The following is a 16,085-nucleotide window of genomic DNA, read 5'->3' as shown; positions in this document are numbered from 1 at the left end:
CCCTCTATATATATAGGGAACTACGACCGAAAAGAGTTTACGGCCATCCGGTTTTTACGGCCGTAAACTCATTACAGACTCGTAAACAACAACCAAACCTACCAAAATACTCTATCTATACAAAACCACTATTACAATGCAAAGCCTAGACCAAACCACTAATTGGGCCTTTCAATATCCCCCTTGGTTTGGTGCTAGCGTGAAGTTAACCCTTATTGACTACCATAACGTCCGCTTGCCCCATCGCCCCATTCCACATACGCTTATTAAGAATCTCAGCAACCATGGTCGTATACACCATCGCAGCATCCTCAAAAATATCCTCCGCAACCAATATCTGAAAATTGCTTAGGTGATAAATGTCCCACTTTCGGAATTGTAACAAATCTATTCGGTCATAGAGTCGGATACATCCATTCTTGAACTTGATTACAGCAGCTGATGTAATCTCATCGAAAACCCAACGCTCCATTGAGCCTAGAGATCCGTCTTGATAGTTCTGAAGCACAGGGAACTGTTTAACCTGCTTGGTTGCAGGCCACATCATAACTTGCAGAGGTTTGTTAGTTTTAGGATCAATAATATCAAGATGCTCCAACAAAATGGACTCAATAGTTTTCATGGCAGGAAACCCCTTTTTAACCTGATCTTCAAGGAAGTGCTTGAACTGGGTCGCCTGTGGATTGTTTGTGAGATTTGAGAAAGGAGCTCGTGACAATTCTATCAGATCTACCCTAGTCCATGAGTTGAAATCATGACTATCCCTGTAAAGCTCAAAGTTGCCACTCTTTCTTAGCACGAACCACATCTTGAGAGATCATGAAATCCCCAAGAAACAATTCCCAATCTATCGCCGAATGTATCTCTAAATCGAACAACCTCAAGATCAGTCACCGTAATTGCAGGTTCATCCCAAGAAGCATTCTGGTTATGCTTTCTTTTAAACAACAATTGCCCCTTCTTAGCTGCTTCCTCCTGTGCATCATGAATTATTGTTGAGACATGAGGGGCTTGGGAAGGCTCATTTTCAACATGATCAACTACCCCTGATGTCTGACCAGTTGGCATGGTAACTGGAAAGGCTTGATGTCACACCCCGAAAACCGAAGACGGAAACATTTCCAGGGTTGACTCCACGTTGAGTATCAAATCCAATGCACATAGTAAGTAAAGTAAAACAACCATTACATTACATAATAAAAGTTTTACAGTTGTTTCAAAAGTAAAGTTTGTACAGTTGTGATACATAGTATATATAAACAAAATGAAACGGATCTTCATAAACTCCGTCTTCGAGCAAAAGGATCTTCGGGTACCTGTTCTAACGTCGACCTGAGAACACAAGCGGTTTGAAAATCAGCATAAAGCTGGTGAGTTCATAAGCGGTTTTGTTTTACGAAAATGTATCGGTTTCCTTTCTGTTTCTGAAATGTTATGTACACCAAGAAAATCCCGTATTTTCTTAAAAATTGGTTATTGTTTCACAAATGTAAAGTATAGTAAGTTTGTACACTGAAAACATGTTTACTCATGAGAAAATGTATAGTTGGTTATCTGACTGGTTAAACTGTTCTGTTCACTTATCATGTGTTACCAGGAAAGTCCCATACTTTCCTTATTGTATGTTACAAATTGTAAAAATGTAATGTTATCCAGTTTGTTACTCTTTCTTGTTAGGTAAGTGTTACCCAGGAAAGCCCCATGCTTTCCTGCATGTATGTATCTAATGTAAACGATGTTAAAGATGTAAAAGATGTAATCGTGATTAGGTACCATGTTTTCCCCAGGAAAGTCCCGTACTTTCCTGAATGTTAGTTACAGTAAGTGAAAGATGTAAAAGATGTAAAAGATGTATAAAGTAATCCATTATTACTGTAAGTAAATCTCTGTTATCCTAATTGGTAGTTCCATAACCATACAATAGACTGAAACCTGTGGCAATAAGTAGTCCACATGTGGCAATAAGTCGTCCACATACTTATGACTTTCGTCACCCTTGAACCATTTCGGTTCGGCTGTAGCTAGCAGCCAGGTGTGGGGTAGTCAGCCCCGTATAGATCTATACACTCAAGTCACGCTCTCTAAATACCAGAGATTCTGGTTATGGGTGTAGTCCTCCACTCGCGTAATCTGGGTGGAGTGTTCTCCGAGGACGTGTCTCCAATCATACAGGAATAACAATTTACTAGTAATAATATGATAGTCCTCCACTCGTGTATGTGTGGGGAGTGTTACCGAGGACAGAGCAGTGTATAGGTATTATGTTCAAATGTTTTAATGTCATGCTTTTAACTGATAAAATGTGGAAAACAATTTGTGAAATATATGTAAAACATACTAGTTTAAAGACCTATTTCACAAATATATGTTACGTGATCTGTATGTTCAATCTGTTATCAGTTGTAGTAATCAGTTATAAAAGCATAAGAATATGAAACACACATTTGAAAACATGTTTTAAGTACAAGAATTTCCTTGTACTTTGCTTGTGTTCCCCCCCCCCTGAAAACAGTGAAAAACAGTGAAAAAGGGTAGGGGTATGAACTCACCGGACTCAGAAACGTGTCGGTTTTGAATGCTAGATGTTGGTTCGGGGTTTAATTACTCACGATGACCCTATGTAAAATGATATAATGTCCATATATATATACAATTAGATATACATTCACTAATTATATGGAACATTACACTCCAATGAGGTTAGACACCTCAAAACGAGCGTTTGGAGTGACCCGGGTGACATCTTCGGACTTGTAATGGCACAAGGGACTTGGGACTTGAGTTTACTCTCCATAAGTAAACATTTAAATGAGTTTACAACTATGGAACACACATATACATGAGTTCACAGCTGTAAACTCATGTGGGTGTGATTTTGATGGTTTAAGGGCTCAAATGGACATAGGGGTTGCTAGAATGGATAATCTAAATTGCATTGGAACACTTGGAATGAATTTAAATCATCAAAATGATTATTATATGGGAGTTTACGGCCCAATATAGGCTCTTGGCCGTAAACTCCTTAATCTTCATGAAATTGGTGTAAAATGTTGTTAAAACAAATCACATGTGATTAATAGGATTATTCCAAGGCCTAGCATGAGTTTTATGGGACATTTGAGGGGTGTTATGGAGTTTACAGCCCATGAGACCCTCCTCATGGGCGTAAACTCTTATGTAGGGTCATACAAAGTGTTTCAAGGTCTGAAACTTGCATAGAAGGGCTTCTAAAATTCATCTAAAGGCTTTAGGGGTGTTTAGTTTGCATTCTAACACCAAAAGTTTCGGAGTTTACGGCCCAAGAACAAGCCTTGGCCGTAAACTCTTATAAATCCCACAAATGATGTGTTTTAGGCCCTTAAAGTATTTTTGGTTGGTCCCTTGATTTATTCCAAGGCTTTTTGTGGTGTTGGATGGCTTTCTAACACCTTAGAATTGGATTTATGTCAAATTTTGGGGAGTTTACAGCCCAAGCACATACCTTGGCTGTAAACTCACACAAGTCCCCCAAAAGTTATGTTTCAAGTGTCCAAATGCTAAAAGCAAGGTCCTATAATTCATATCTAAGCCATAGAAGTGATTTGGAAGGGTTTTAGGGCATGAAAACCCCCTTTTACATGAGTTTATGGCCCAAGCTTATGCCTTGGCTGTAAACTCCTTCAAATGGCTCAAAATCAAAGTTTTAAATGTTCTAAGTCCATATCTTGAAGTCTCATAGCCATATCTAAAGTCCAATTGAGTTTAGGAAGGAGTTTAAGGGCTTAAAACCCCATTTAATGGAGTTTATGGCCCAAGCTTGCTCCTTGGCTGTAAACTCATGTTCTTGGTCCTAAAACTCAATTAATTCATCAATTTGAAGGCTAAAGGTGTTGAATAACATGTTGGGAGGTTACTTTAAAGATTTGAAGCCTTAAACTTGTGATTTGGACCTTAATTCTAGCTTGAGGAGAGAGGTTGTAAGAGTTTAGTGAGAAATTGGCCAAAGGCTTCAAATGAAGTCTTAAACACGTTTATATAGTGTTTAAGTTTTGGACACGGTGGAATTCTACCCGATACCGGTGTTAGACAAGGCTTTTGGTCGTACCCGATTGAGTTACCGTAACCCGATTCGGTAATTTCTAGAAATATTCCGATCACTAAAGTTGGGTGTTAAAATGATTTCTAAATGTATTAAGACACCCATTAAGTCATTTTGAATGTGTACTAGATAATGACTTAATTAAACGGAAGATCGGAAATCGGAATTGGAAATGACGATTGGTTGCGCGAATTGTACTATGAAAGAGTTACAATAAAATGATACGGAAACTTCGGGTTGTTACATTATCCCCCCGTTAAAGGGAATTTCGTCCCGAAATTCAAGTTTAGAATATAAGACAAGATACAAATCATGGATAAGAAAAGAGTTGTGGATACTTCTGTTACATTGAATCTTCCCGTTCCCAAGTGAATTCCGGTCCCCGCTTGGCATTCCAGCGAACCTTCACTAACGGGATGCGACTTTGTTTTGTACGTTTGACTTCTCGATCCATGATTTCGATCGGTTCCTCCACAAAGTTGAGGTTTTCATTGATCTCGATCTCGTCTAAGGGAATTGTTAGGGTTTCATCGGATAGGCACTTTTTGAGATTTGAAACATGGAAGACAGGATGAATGTTACTGAGTTCGTGAGGTAAATGAAGTTTATAGGCAACTGGACCGATCCTGGAGAGGATCTCAAAGGGTCCAATGTACCTCGGATTAAGTTTCCCACACTTACCAAAGCATACAGTGCCTTTCCAGGGCGAGACTTTTAACAGGACACGGTCTCCAACCTGTAATTCTAGTGGTTTCCGACGATTATCAACGTAACTCTTTTGACGATCACGTGAGGCTTTCAGTCGGTTACGGATTTGAATGATCTTTTCGGTGGTTTCGCGGATGATTTCAGGACTAGTGAGAGCACTGTCAGGGACTCGACTCCTGGCTTACTGTGTATCCCCCACCTCGGCCCAGCACAGAGGGGATCTGCACTTACGACCGTATAGGGCTTCGAACGGAGCAGCCCTAATGCTGGTGTGGTAACTGTTGTTGTACGAGAACTTGATCAAGGATAGATGTGTATCCCACGACTTTCCAAAGTCAATGACACATGCCCGAAGCATGTCCTCCAGGGTTTGGATTGTTCTCTCACTCTGTCCATCGGTCTGAGGATGATATGCCGTGCTCATATCTAGTTTGGTTCCAAGGGCCTTCTGAAGGGATTGCCAGAATCTGGAGGTAAATCTACTATCTCGATCAGAGATAATGGATACAGGTACACCGTGTAGACGTACTACCTCCTGGATGTAGATTCGTGCGAGTCTCTCCATCTTGAATGATTCTTTGATCGGGATGAAGTGAGCGGATTTTGTCAAGCGATCGACAATTACCCAAATGGTATCATACCCACTAGAACACTTGGGTAGTTTGGTGATGAAGTCCATGGTAATCATCTCCCATTTCCACTCGGGAATCTCGGGTTGTTGGAGTAGACCTGAAGGCTTCTGATGTTCGACTTTGACTTTGGTGCAAGTCAGACACTTGCCCACAAATGTAACTATCTCAGCTTTCATGTTCGGCCACCAGTATTGTTTCTTGAGATCCAGGTACATCTTGTCCGAACCCGGGTGAACAGAGTATTTGGTTCTGTGTGCTTCCTCCATGACTATTTCCCTGAATCCATCGGATTTGGGAATCCAGATTCGATTCATGAAACAGTGAATTCCGTCACCTCTGATCTCAAGTTTCTTTTCCATCCCTCTCAAGGTTTCATCTGACACGTTCTCGGGTTTGAGGGCTGTATACTGAGCTTCTCGGATTTGCATGGGTAAGTTGGAATGGATGGTCATCGTCTGGTTCCTCACTTTGTGGCCTGAACTATCCTTTTGGCTAAGGGCATCTGCTACCACATTGGCCTTGCCGGGGTGGTAACGGATTTCACACTCATAATCACTGAGTAATTCTACCCATCGGCGTTGCCTCATGTTTAAGTCTTTTTGATTAAAGATGTGTTGCAAACTCTTGTGATCAGTGAAGATCGTGCACTTGGTTCCGTAGAGATAATGTCTCCAAATCTTCAATGCGAAGATTACTGCTCCTAGTTCCAAGTCATGTGTGGTATAGTTGACCTCGTGTGCTTTCAGCTGTCTAGAGGCATAGGCAATCACCTTTCCTCTTTGCATAAGCACACAGCCTAAACCTTGATTAGACGCATCGCAGTAGACAACGAAGTCCTCTGTCCCTTCGGGTAAAGACAGAACAGGCGCGCTGCATAAGGCTTTCTTTAAAGTTTGGAATGCGGTTTCTTGTTTATCACTCCAACAAAAGGGTACACCTTTCTGTGTTAGAGTGGTTAAAGTTTTGGTGATTTTGGAAAAGTTCTGAATGAATCGTCGATAGTAGCCGGCGAGACCCAAGAATTGACGAATTTCTGTGGGTGTTTTCGGTGCCGACCAACTCTCTATCGCTTTAATCTTGGAAGGATCTACATGAATACCCTCCTCGCTTACCATGTGACCGAGGAAAGTTACCTTCCGTATCCAGAATTCACATTTGGAAAATTTCGCGTATAGCTTTTCGGATCTAAGGGTCTCCAACACTAGCCTCAAGTGTTGCTTGTGATCTTCTTTGCTTTTGGAGTAAACAAGGATGTCGTCAATGAACACGATAACGAATTTTTCTAAGAAGGGACGGAACACCCGGTTCAGCAGGTCCATGAACACAGCCGGTGCATTGGTTAAACCAAAGGGCATCACTACGAATTCGTAGCGTCCATACCGAGTCCTAAAAGCTGTCTTGGGAACATCATTCTCCTGGACTCGTAACTGATGGTACCCTGACCGAAGGTCTATCTTAGAAAAGTAGCTGGCTCCCTGGAGTTGATCGAAGAGGTCGTCTATTCTTGGAAGAGGATATCGGTTCTTAACGGTCAACTTGTTCAGTTCATGATAGTCGATACACATCCGAAAGGATCCATCATTCTTTTTGACAAACAGAATCGGAGCTCCCCAGGGTGAGGAACTTGGTCTAATGAATCCTTTACTGAGCAACTCATTGAGTTGACAGGATAACTCCTGCATTTCTGCTAGAGCTAAGCGGTACGGGGATTTTGCTACGGGAGTAGCTCCAGGAATCAGGTCAATACAGAACTTAACCTGTCGTTCGGGAGGAATTCCTGGAAGTTCTTCGGGAAACACATCGGGAAAGTTACAGACTTCGGGGATGCTCGCGAGGTCTCTAACTTCTTGTTTCTCGTTGATCACATGAGCTAAGAATGCAACGCACTCCTTTCGAAGGAGCTTTCGAGCTTTGATGCAAGAAATGATACGAAGGTTGGAACTGGGTTTATCACCATAGATTACGAGAGTTTGATTCGAAGGAAGATTGAGACGGATAGCTTTTTCGTAACAAAGAATGTCAGCATGATTGGGACTCAACCAATCCATGCCAATGATAACATCAAAGCTCTTAATGGAAACGGGCATGAGATCTATAGGAAATGAGTGATCATTTAGGGTAAGCGTACAACCTATGAATACATCGTTAGCGCATTCTTTCTCACCGTTAGCCATCTCGACGGTAAACGTTTCAGTTAGTGGTTGAGGATTTGGTTTTAGATTATGTTTGAATGCATGACTAACAAAACTCCTTTCAGCACCCGAATTGAAAAGAATACTAGCATATGAGTTGTTGAGAAGGAACATACCCGAAACAACAGTGGGATCAGCAACTTCTTCCTCTCGTCCCATGGTTAGAACCCTTCCAGTGTTATCAGCAGTTGACTTCTTGGGACAGTTCCTTTTAAAGTGTCCAACTTCTCCACAGTTGTAGCAGGCTTGACTAACACCTGCTCCCGATGATTGGTTGGCTGATTGGGTAGGAGTTCTGCAGTATCAAACTGTGTGCCCTTTCTTACCACAGTTGGTGCAAGACAATTCTCGACAGGGACCAGGATGATGATGGTATTTACACTTATCACACAGAGGGAGGTTACCAGCATATTTACTGGTAGGAGTTGAGGCTGTGGACCCCATGGCAGAAACAGCAGCAACAGGAGTAGTAGTAGCAGCATGGACTGCTACAGTCTGTTGTTTCTTGGATGATCCTTGAGAAGATTGACCCTTCTTCTTCTTCCAGAATTTCCTCTTTTCACCACTCCTTTGAGTCGGCTTAGAAGTGGTAGTGATTTCCTTAACATCGTCGCTGTGATCAATCAGAATTTGTGCTAAGGTCTTGGCACTATCGTAGGTATCCGGACGAGCAGCCAAAACGTGACTCTTTATTGGTTGAGATAACCCCCAAACGAACCTGTCGATCTTTTTGTTTTTAGGAGTGACTAACCCCGGGCAGAGAAGTGCGAGATCATCAAATCGGGAAGTATATGCAGCAATGTCGGAACCTTTCATCTTCAGGTTCCAGAGCTCGTGCTCTAATTTCTGCATTTCACCACGGGGGCAATACTCGGCAATGAGAAGTTCTTTCATGGCCTCATAGCCCATTGCATTGGCTACGGATAAGGTCAGAGATTTGACTCGGCCATTCCACCAAGTCAAGGCTTTATCCACGAAAGTATAGGCTGCGAATTTGACTTTATCAGACTCCGCACAAGCACAGATTTCAAAGATGGACTCAATTTTCTCGAACCATCGAGATAAGGAAATGACACCTCCAGCGCCATTAAAAGATGTTGGTTTTGCATTCATGAAATCCTTGTAGGAACCCCCTCTTTGGTGTCCCTGGCTACCCTCAAGGTTTTGAGATTGAGTACCACTACCTGAACCACTAGGGTTCATTTGTGACATAGCTGCTACCATCGCAACGGTCATCATCGTCTGGAGCGATGTTAGATCGAACTGGGGAGGAGGTGGCGGCGAGGAAGGATTGTTGTTGTTCTTTGAGCTAGGTCTCTTTCGGGGAGGCATCTTGATCTAATAAGATCAAGGAAAAGAGGATGGTAAGTCCTCTACATTGAATCGATAGATATGACAGTTATATGATTCGAGTAAGCGATAAAGCAGGAAAGAGTTATCGAACAGATAATTTATCGCTAAGAGTAATCACAGAAAACCACTCGAATGAGGATTACTACAGAGGATCGGGATCGAGAAATACTCCCATAGTATTTCATGAATTGTTTACGACAATGATTCGATGTTTGGGATATTAGGGTAAGTTTTAGGCATGCCACATACCACAGTCACTCCCAAGCACATGTTGGCCGTGTCTCGAATGAATATAGTTGGCCAGACTATATTGATCCTAGACACGACTACATAACTGCCCAGGTTTAACCGTAGTACACAACACCCATTTACTTATGTTCTGTTCTACTTGTGGTTACGGATGATGACGGTTCGGTATACTTGTATACTTTTGAAAATACTTGTAGTTTGAAGATACTTTTAATTCAGAGCACTTAGGCCCTTTAGTGTTTATAGTTTTATACCATGTAAGGTTTGGTATACTTCATTCACTATAAACAAGGGCTCTGATACCAATCTGTCACACCCCGAAAACCGAAGATGGAAACATTTCCGGGGTTGACTCCACGTTGAGTATCAAATCCAATGCACATAGTAAGTAAAGTAAAACAACCATTACATTACATAATAAAAGTTTTACAGTTGTTTCAAAAGTAAAGTTTGTACAGTTGTGATACATATTATATATAAACAAAATGAAACGGATCTTCATAAACTTCGTCTTCGAGCAAAAGGATCTTCGGGTACCTGTTCTAACGTCGACCTGAGAACACAAGCGGTTTGAAAATCAGCATAAAGCTGGTGAGTTCATAAGCGGTTTTGTTTTACGAAAATGTATTGGTTTCCTTTCTGTTTCTGAAATGTTATGTACACCAAGAAAATCCCGTATTTTCTTAAAAATTGGTTATTGTTTCACAAATGTAAAGTATAGTAAGTTTGTACACTGAAAACATGTTTACTCATGTGAAAATGTATAGTTGGTTATCTGACTGGTTAAACTGTTCTGTTCACTTATCATGTGTTACCAGGAAAGTCTCATACTTTCCTTATTGTATGTTACAAATTGTAAAAATATAATGTTATCCAGTTTGTTACTCTTTCTTGTTAGGTAAGTGTTACCCAGGAAAGCCCCATGCTTTCCTGCATGTATGTATCTAATGTAAACGATGTTAAAGATGTAAAAGATGTAATCGTGATTAGGTTCCATGTTTTCCCCAGGAAAGTCCTGTACTTTCCTGAATGTTAGTTACAGTAAGTGAAAGATGTAAAAGATGTATAAAGTAATCCATTATTACTGTAAGTAAATCTCTGTTATCCTAATTGCGAGTTCCATAACCATACAATAGACTGAAACCTGTGGCAATAAGTAGTCGACATGTGGCAATAAGTTGTCCACATACTTATGACTTTCGTCACCCTTGAACCATTTCGGTTCGGCTGTAGCTACAAGCCAGGTGTGGGGTAGTCAGCCCCGTATAGATCTATACACTCAGGTCACGCTCTCTAAATACCAGAGATTCTGGTTATGGGTGTAGTCCTCCACTCGCGTAATCTGGGTGGAGTGTTCTCCGAGGACGTGTCTCCAATCATACAGGAATAACAATTTACTAGTAATAATATGATAGTCCTCCACTCGTGTATGTGTGGGGAGTGTTACCGAGGACAGAGCAGTGTACAGGTATTATGTTCAAATGTTTTAATGTCATGCTTTTAACTGATAAAATGTGGAAAACCATTTGTGAAATATATGTAAAACATACTAGTTTAAAGACCTATTTCACAAATATATATTACGTGATCTGTATGTTCAATCTGTTATCAGTTGTAGTAATCAGTTATAAAAGCATAAGAATATGAAACACACATTTGAAAACATGTTTTGAGTACAAGAATTTCCTTGTACTTTGCTTGTGTTCCCCCATGAAAACAGTGAAAAACATTGAAAAAGGGTAGGGGTATGAACTCAACGGACTCAGAAACGTGTCGGTTTTGAATGCTAGACGTTGGTTCGGGGTTTGATTACTCACGATGACCCTATGTAAAATGATATAATGTCCATATATATACAATTAGAGATACATTCACTAATTATATGGAACATTACACTCCAATGAGGTTAGACACCTCAAAACGAGCGTTTGGAGTGACCCGGGTGACATCTTCGGACTTGTAATGGCACAAGGGACTTGGGACTTGAGTTTACTCTCCATAAGTAAACATTTAAATGAGTTTACAACTATGGAACACACATATACATGAGTTTACGGCCGTAAACTCATGTGGGTGTGATTTTGATAGTTTAAGGGCTCAAATGGACATAGGGGTTGCTAGAATGGATTATCTAAATTGCATTGGAACACTTGGAATGAATTTAAATCAGCAAAATGATTATTATATGGGAGTTTACGGCCCAATATAGGCTCCTGGCCGTAAACTCCTTAATCTTCATGAAATTGGTGTAAAATGTTGTTAAAACAAATCACATGTGATTAAGAGGATTATTCCAAGGCCTAGCATGAGTTTTATGGGACATTTGAGGGGTGTTATGGAGTTTACGGCCCATGAGACCCTCCTCATGGCCGTAAACTCTTATGTAGGGTCATACAAAGTGTTTCAAGGTCTAAAACTTGCATAGAAGGGCTTCTAAAATTCATCTAAAGGCTTTAGGGGTGTTTAGTTTGCATTCTAACACCAAAAGTTTTGGAGTTTACGGCCCAAAAACAAGCCTTGGCCGTAAACTCTTATAAATCCCACAAATTATGTGTTTTAGGCCCTTAAAGTATTTTTGGTTGGTCCCTTGATTTATTCCAAGGCTTTTGGTGGTGTTGGATGGCTTTCTAACACCTTGGAATTGGATTTATGTCAAATTTTGGGGAGTTTACGGCCCAAGCACATACCTTGGCCGTAAACTCACACAAGTCCCCCAAAAGTTATGTTTCAAGTGTCCAAATGCTAAAACCAAGGTCCTATAATTCATATCTAAGCCATAGAAGTGATTTGGAAGGGTTTTAGGGCATGAAAAACCCCTTTTACATGAGTTTACGGCCCAAGCTTATGCCTTGGCCGTAAACTCCTTCAAATGGCTCAAAATTAAAGTTTTAAATGTTCTAAGTCCATATCTTGAAGTCTCATAGCCATATCTAAAGTCCAATTGAGTTTAGGAAGGAGTTTAAGGGCTTAAAACCCCATTTAATGGAGTTTACGGCCCAAGCTTGCTCCTTGGCCGTAAACTCATGTTCTTGGTCCTAAAACTCAATTAATTCATCAATTTGAAGGCTAAAGGTGTTGAATAACATGTTGGGGAGGTTACTTTAAAGATTTGAAGCCTTAAACTTGTGATTTGGACCTTAATTCTAGCTTGAGGAGAGAGGTTGTAAGAGTTTATTGAGAAATTGGCCAAAGGCTTCAAATGAAGTCTTAAACACGTTTATATAGTGTTTAAGTTTTGGACACGGTGGAATTCTATCCGATACCGGTGTTAGACAAGGCTTTTGGTCGTACCCGATTGAGTTACCGTAACCCGATACGGTAATTTCTAGAAATATTCCGATCACTAAAGTTGGGTGTTAAAATGATTTCTAAATGTATTAAGACACCCATTAAGTCATTTTAAATGTGTACTAGATAATGACTTAATTAAACAGAAGATCGGAAATCGGAATTGGAAATGACGATTGGTTGCGCGAATTGTACTATGAAAGAGTTACAATAAAATGATACGGAAATTTCGGGTTGTTACACTTGAGTATGTAGATTAATCTTGTATTCATCAGCAGGCGTTTGATACTTATCACTAAAGTCTTTCTCAAGCTTCTTCTTTAGCTCAAAATAGCTTGAAGTCAAAAGATTGAAATGATCTTGAAGATCAGTAATCTGCTTTGACTTTAGAGCTTTGTCCTTAAGAAGATCAGCTACTTGCACACCGAGCTTTGAATTGTCAGATTGAAGTTCGGATACTTGAACATTAAGCTTTGTATTTTCAACTTGAAGATCCGAAACACGGATGTCAAGCTCAATGTTCTTCTGACTAAGCACTGAGATCTCCTTCTGTAGCCCAGGGATAGTGAGATTGTCTCCTTCAGAACTGTTGTCCCTAATAGAAATACGTTTACCGCAAGGGGGAGGCATCAAAAATTGTTCCTCAGCCAAATGCCTGGCTAATCTTACCGAAGCATCATCGTGATCAGATCGAGGAGGAGAAAACCCTAGTGGAAAAGAAGATCCATCGACTTTAAAAGTGGTGTCTGGTCCTACAGTAAAAAGCTTGGTTATAGTAAGACTAGGAGTAGTGGTAGGTGGTACTGGAAGGCCACTAACAAGATCTGCAATTATATCACTTTGCCTTGGATCCCTTCTTCTTTTCTTCAATGGGGGTTGACCGGTCTGTATTAATGTAAGATCACTCACGAATGGCTCTATTGTAGGAGTAACAGAAACAGGAGGAGGAAATCCTATAACCGTCTCCATTGGAGTGGAAGTATTTGCCATTTGGTTTGTAGTAGGAGGTGTAGTTTCAAGAACTTCATCGGGCTCCCTTGTCTTTGTTGTTGGAGGAACAACTTCATCGATGTTGTTAAAAATCATGTCAAGGTTCTCATTCGTTACAAAATTAGCACTACTTGCAAGAGATGCAACAATATCATCATGGTCAAATCCAGTAAGATTAAGATCATCAAAAGAATCATGCTTATCTCCCCCAACTTCCATCTCAGACTCCACATTCATTCCTTCAAGATCACTTTGAACACGAGTAGATACTAAACCATGTTGTTCCGCCACATGAGCTTCAGGAATATGAGTATCTTCCTCTTCTCTATTCTCATCATCAGATACGGTAATAACATTGTCGTTTGCAGATGATTTTTCAGAAGATGCGGGTTTAGAAGACGCCTTGTCAGAGGATCCATAAGATTCTGAGGACTCATTCAGTTCGGCGAACTTTCCAAACTTCTCTAGAGGCTACTTTCCTTGAAAAATAACTTTTCCTTTTTGGTTCTTCTTGATGAGCCCTACGGTGTGAGGACCCAGAGATTTCATATCAAGAGTATTACCTTCCTTCACCATATCGGGAAACTGAGTATTGATAAACAATTGAACGAACGTAGGATACAATAAGAAAGTATCTCGGGTTGAAGCCCTGATGTTTACCGTAAACTCATCCAAGATAAATCTAGAAAAGTTGAACATTACTCCAGCAGCAAGAGAAACAATCACTCCAGTATTCCTTAGAGAAATTTCATCGCTGATCTTCTTCCTGAAATGCAGCAAACGAACACATGCGCCAAAAATCTCCAGTACGGAGGTAAGAGCTTCTTTAAATTTGGAGGTGAAGTGCCTTCATATCCCATCCTCCTTAGAATTATCTGAGCATCCTCAATCCCAATCTCTATGGGAAAATTAGGTTGATCTTCAATCAGCAACATATCTATGATAAAGCCCTCAGTGATCACTATCTCGCGTCCTTTTACAGTAGCTTTAATAACAACAACTCTAGCATCATCCATTTCCATTTTAGCAGTCGCCCAGAACTCTCTGATCAAATTCTGGTAAACAACAGGATTCACAGTGATAGCTGATGCCAAACAGCATTCCCTGAGTCTGTCGATCATCGACTTGAGGTCTGAGTGAACAGCTAGAATATACGCCAAAACAATAGCCAGATTATGCATGTCCGCAAATTTGAGGTTCGTCATTGATGTGCACTAACCATACCAAGTAAGACAGGAAGAACCAAACAAATAACAAAAGTTTTTAGACAATTTAATTTTGATCCCAATAATAAAATAACAATTTAAAATTAGTTCAAAATCAAAATTTTTAGTCAACACTGGAGTTTGCGGTCAACACTGGGGTTTGCGGTCAACGGGGGTTTACGGCCGTAAACCCTTGCCAGTAAATTATTGACCATCTGCGGAGTTTATGGCCGCAAACACCTTACGGCTGTAAGCTTCAACCGTAAGCTTGGGCTGCAAACTCCGACGACTTTTCTTTTTCGATTTCTGCCTCAAAAATGCGGTTAATCACACAACGAGATGCATATTCTTGGTCGAAAATGCAATACCTTCAAGACTTTCGGATTAATTTCGCAAAAATCGATGAATTTTTTTTCGGAGGAAAGAGAGGATGAGAGAGTTTGCGGCCCGAACCAAGAAAATGATAGAGATTCTGGCTGTAAACCTCCTTATATACCCACCTTTCATTTACCTGATAACCACACAGTATAAGGCAGTCTCCGACACAGTCCAATATTTTTCAAAAATTTTAAAAACAAATCTTTTGAGGATTAATATTAAAACTAAAATTAAAAATAAAATAAAATAAAATAAAATTAACTTTGCAAAAATTAAAAAAAAAAATTTATTTTAACAGTTAACAAAATAAAAATTCAAAATAAAATTAAAAATTAAATTAAATTAAATTAAATTAAAAATTAAAATTAAATTGACTCCAATTAAAATATACAACATAAAAATTTAATTATTGAGAAAGAATTTGTGACGCTGGGATCAAAGTTGTTGGACAGCCTTATTCCACTTGTCGGTACCCTTATTTTCACGTCTTCGTTTAATCGATCGTCAGTATTGTGGTCCACTTAAACACAAAAAAATTGTGACAATTTTAGGATTATAATTCTTCATTATCATGATTGGCCCTAATTCTTAAATAAGATTTTCTTATGACCATTTACTGACTACGACCAAGGATGTTGTTGTCCACCTAAATTGAGCAGCGAGATCTACAGACAACCTGTATGTGTTCAAATTTTAATTGTACTAGAACGTGTTTCCCGCTTACTGATATGCTCCAGCCATCAAGGACTTCCAGAATACTCCTTACACCGGGTGAGCAGACAATTATTAAGAGAGAAGATAGATTTAGAATGCATATGTTGTACATCCATGTCGGGTGTCTTCCAATCACGCAAAGGATGAAACATATGACTAACTAAAGTTTCAGAGGGATTAAGAAGAGAAAGGTGCATATACTATGTACCAGGTCGGATTTTGAGTCACGTAGAGGAGACAGTATATGGCTAACAGATGGAAAAAATTGCATTGATAGAAGATGCAGAGAGATAGAGTT

Source organism: Lactuca saligna, chromosome 7 (genome assembly GCF_052625555.1).
Source record: "Lactuca saligna cultivar CGN05327 chromosome 7, ASM5262555v1, whole genome shotgun sequence".
NCBI lineage: Eukaryota > Viridiplantae > Streptophyta > Magnoliopsida > Asterales > Asteraceae > Lactuca > Lactuca saligna.
Note: the sequence above shows the minus strand (reverse complement) of the source record.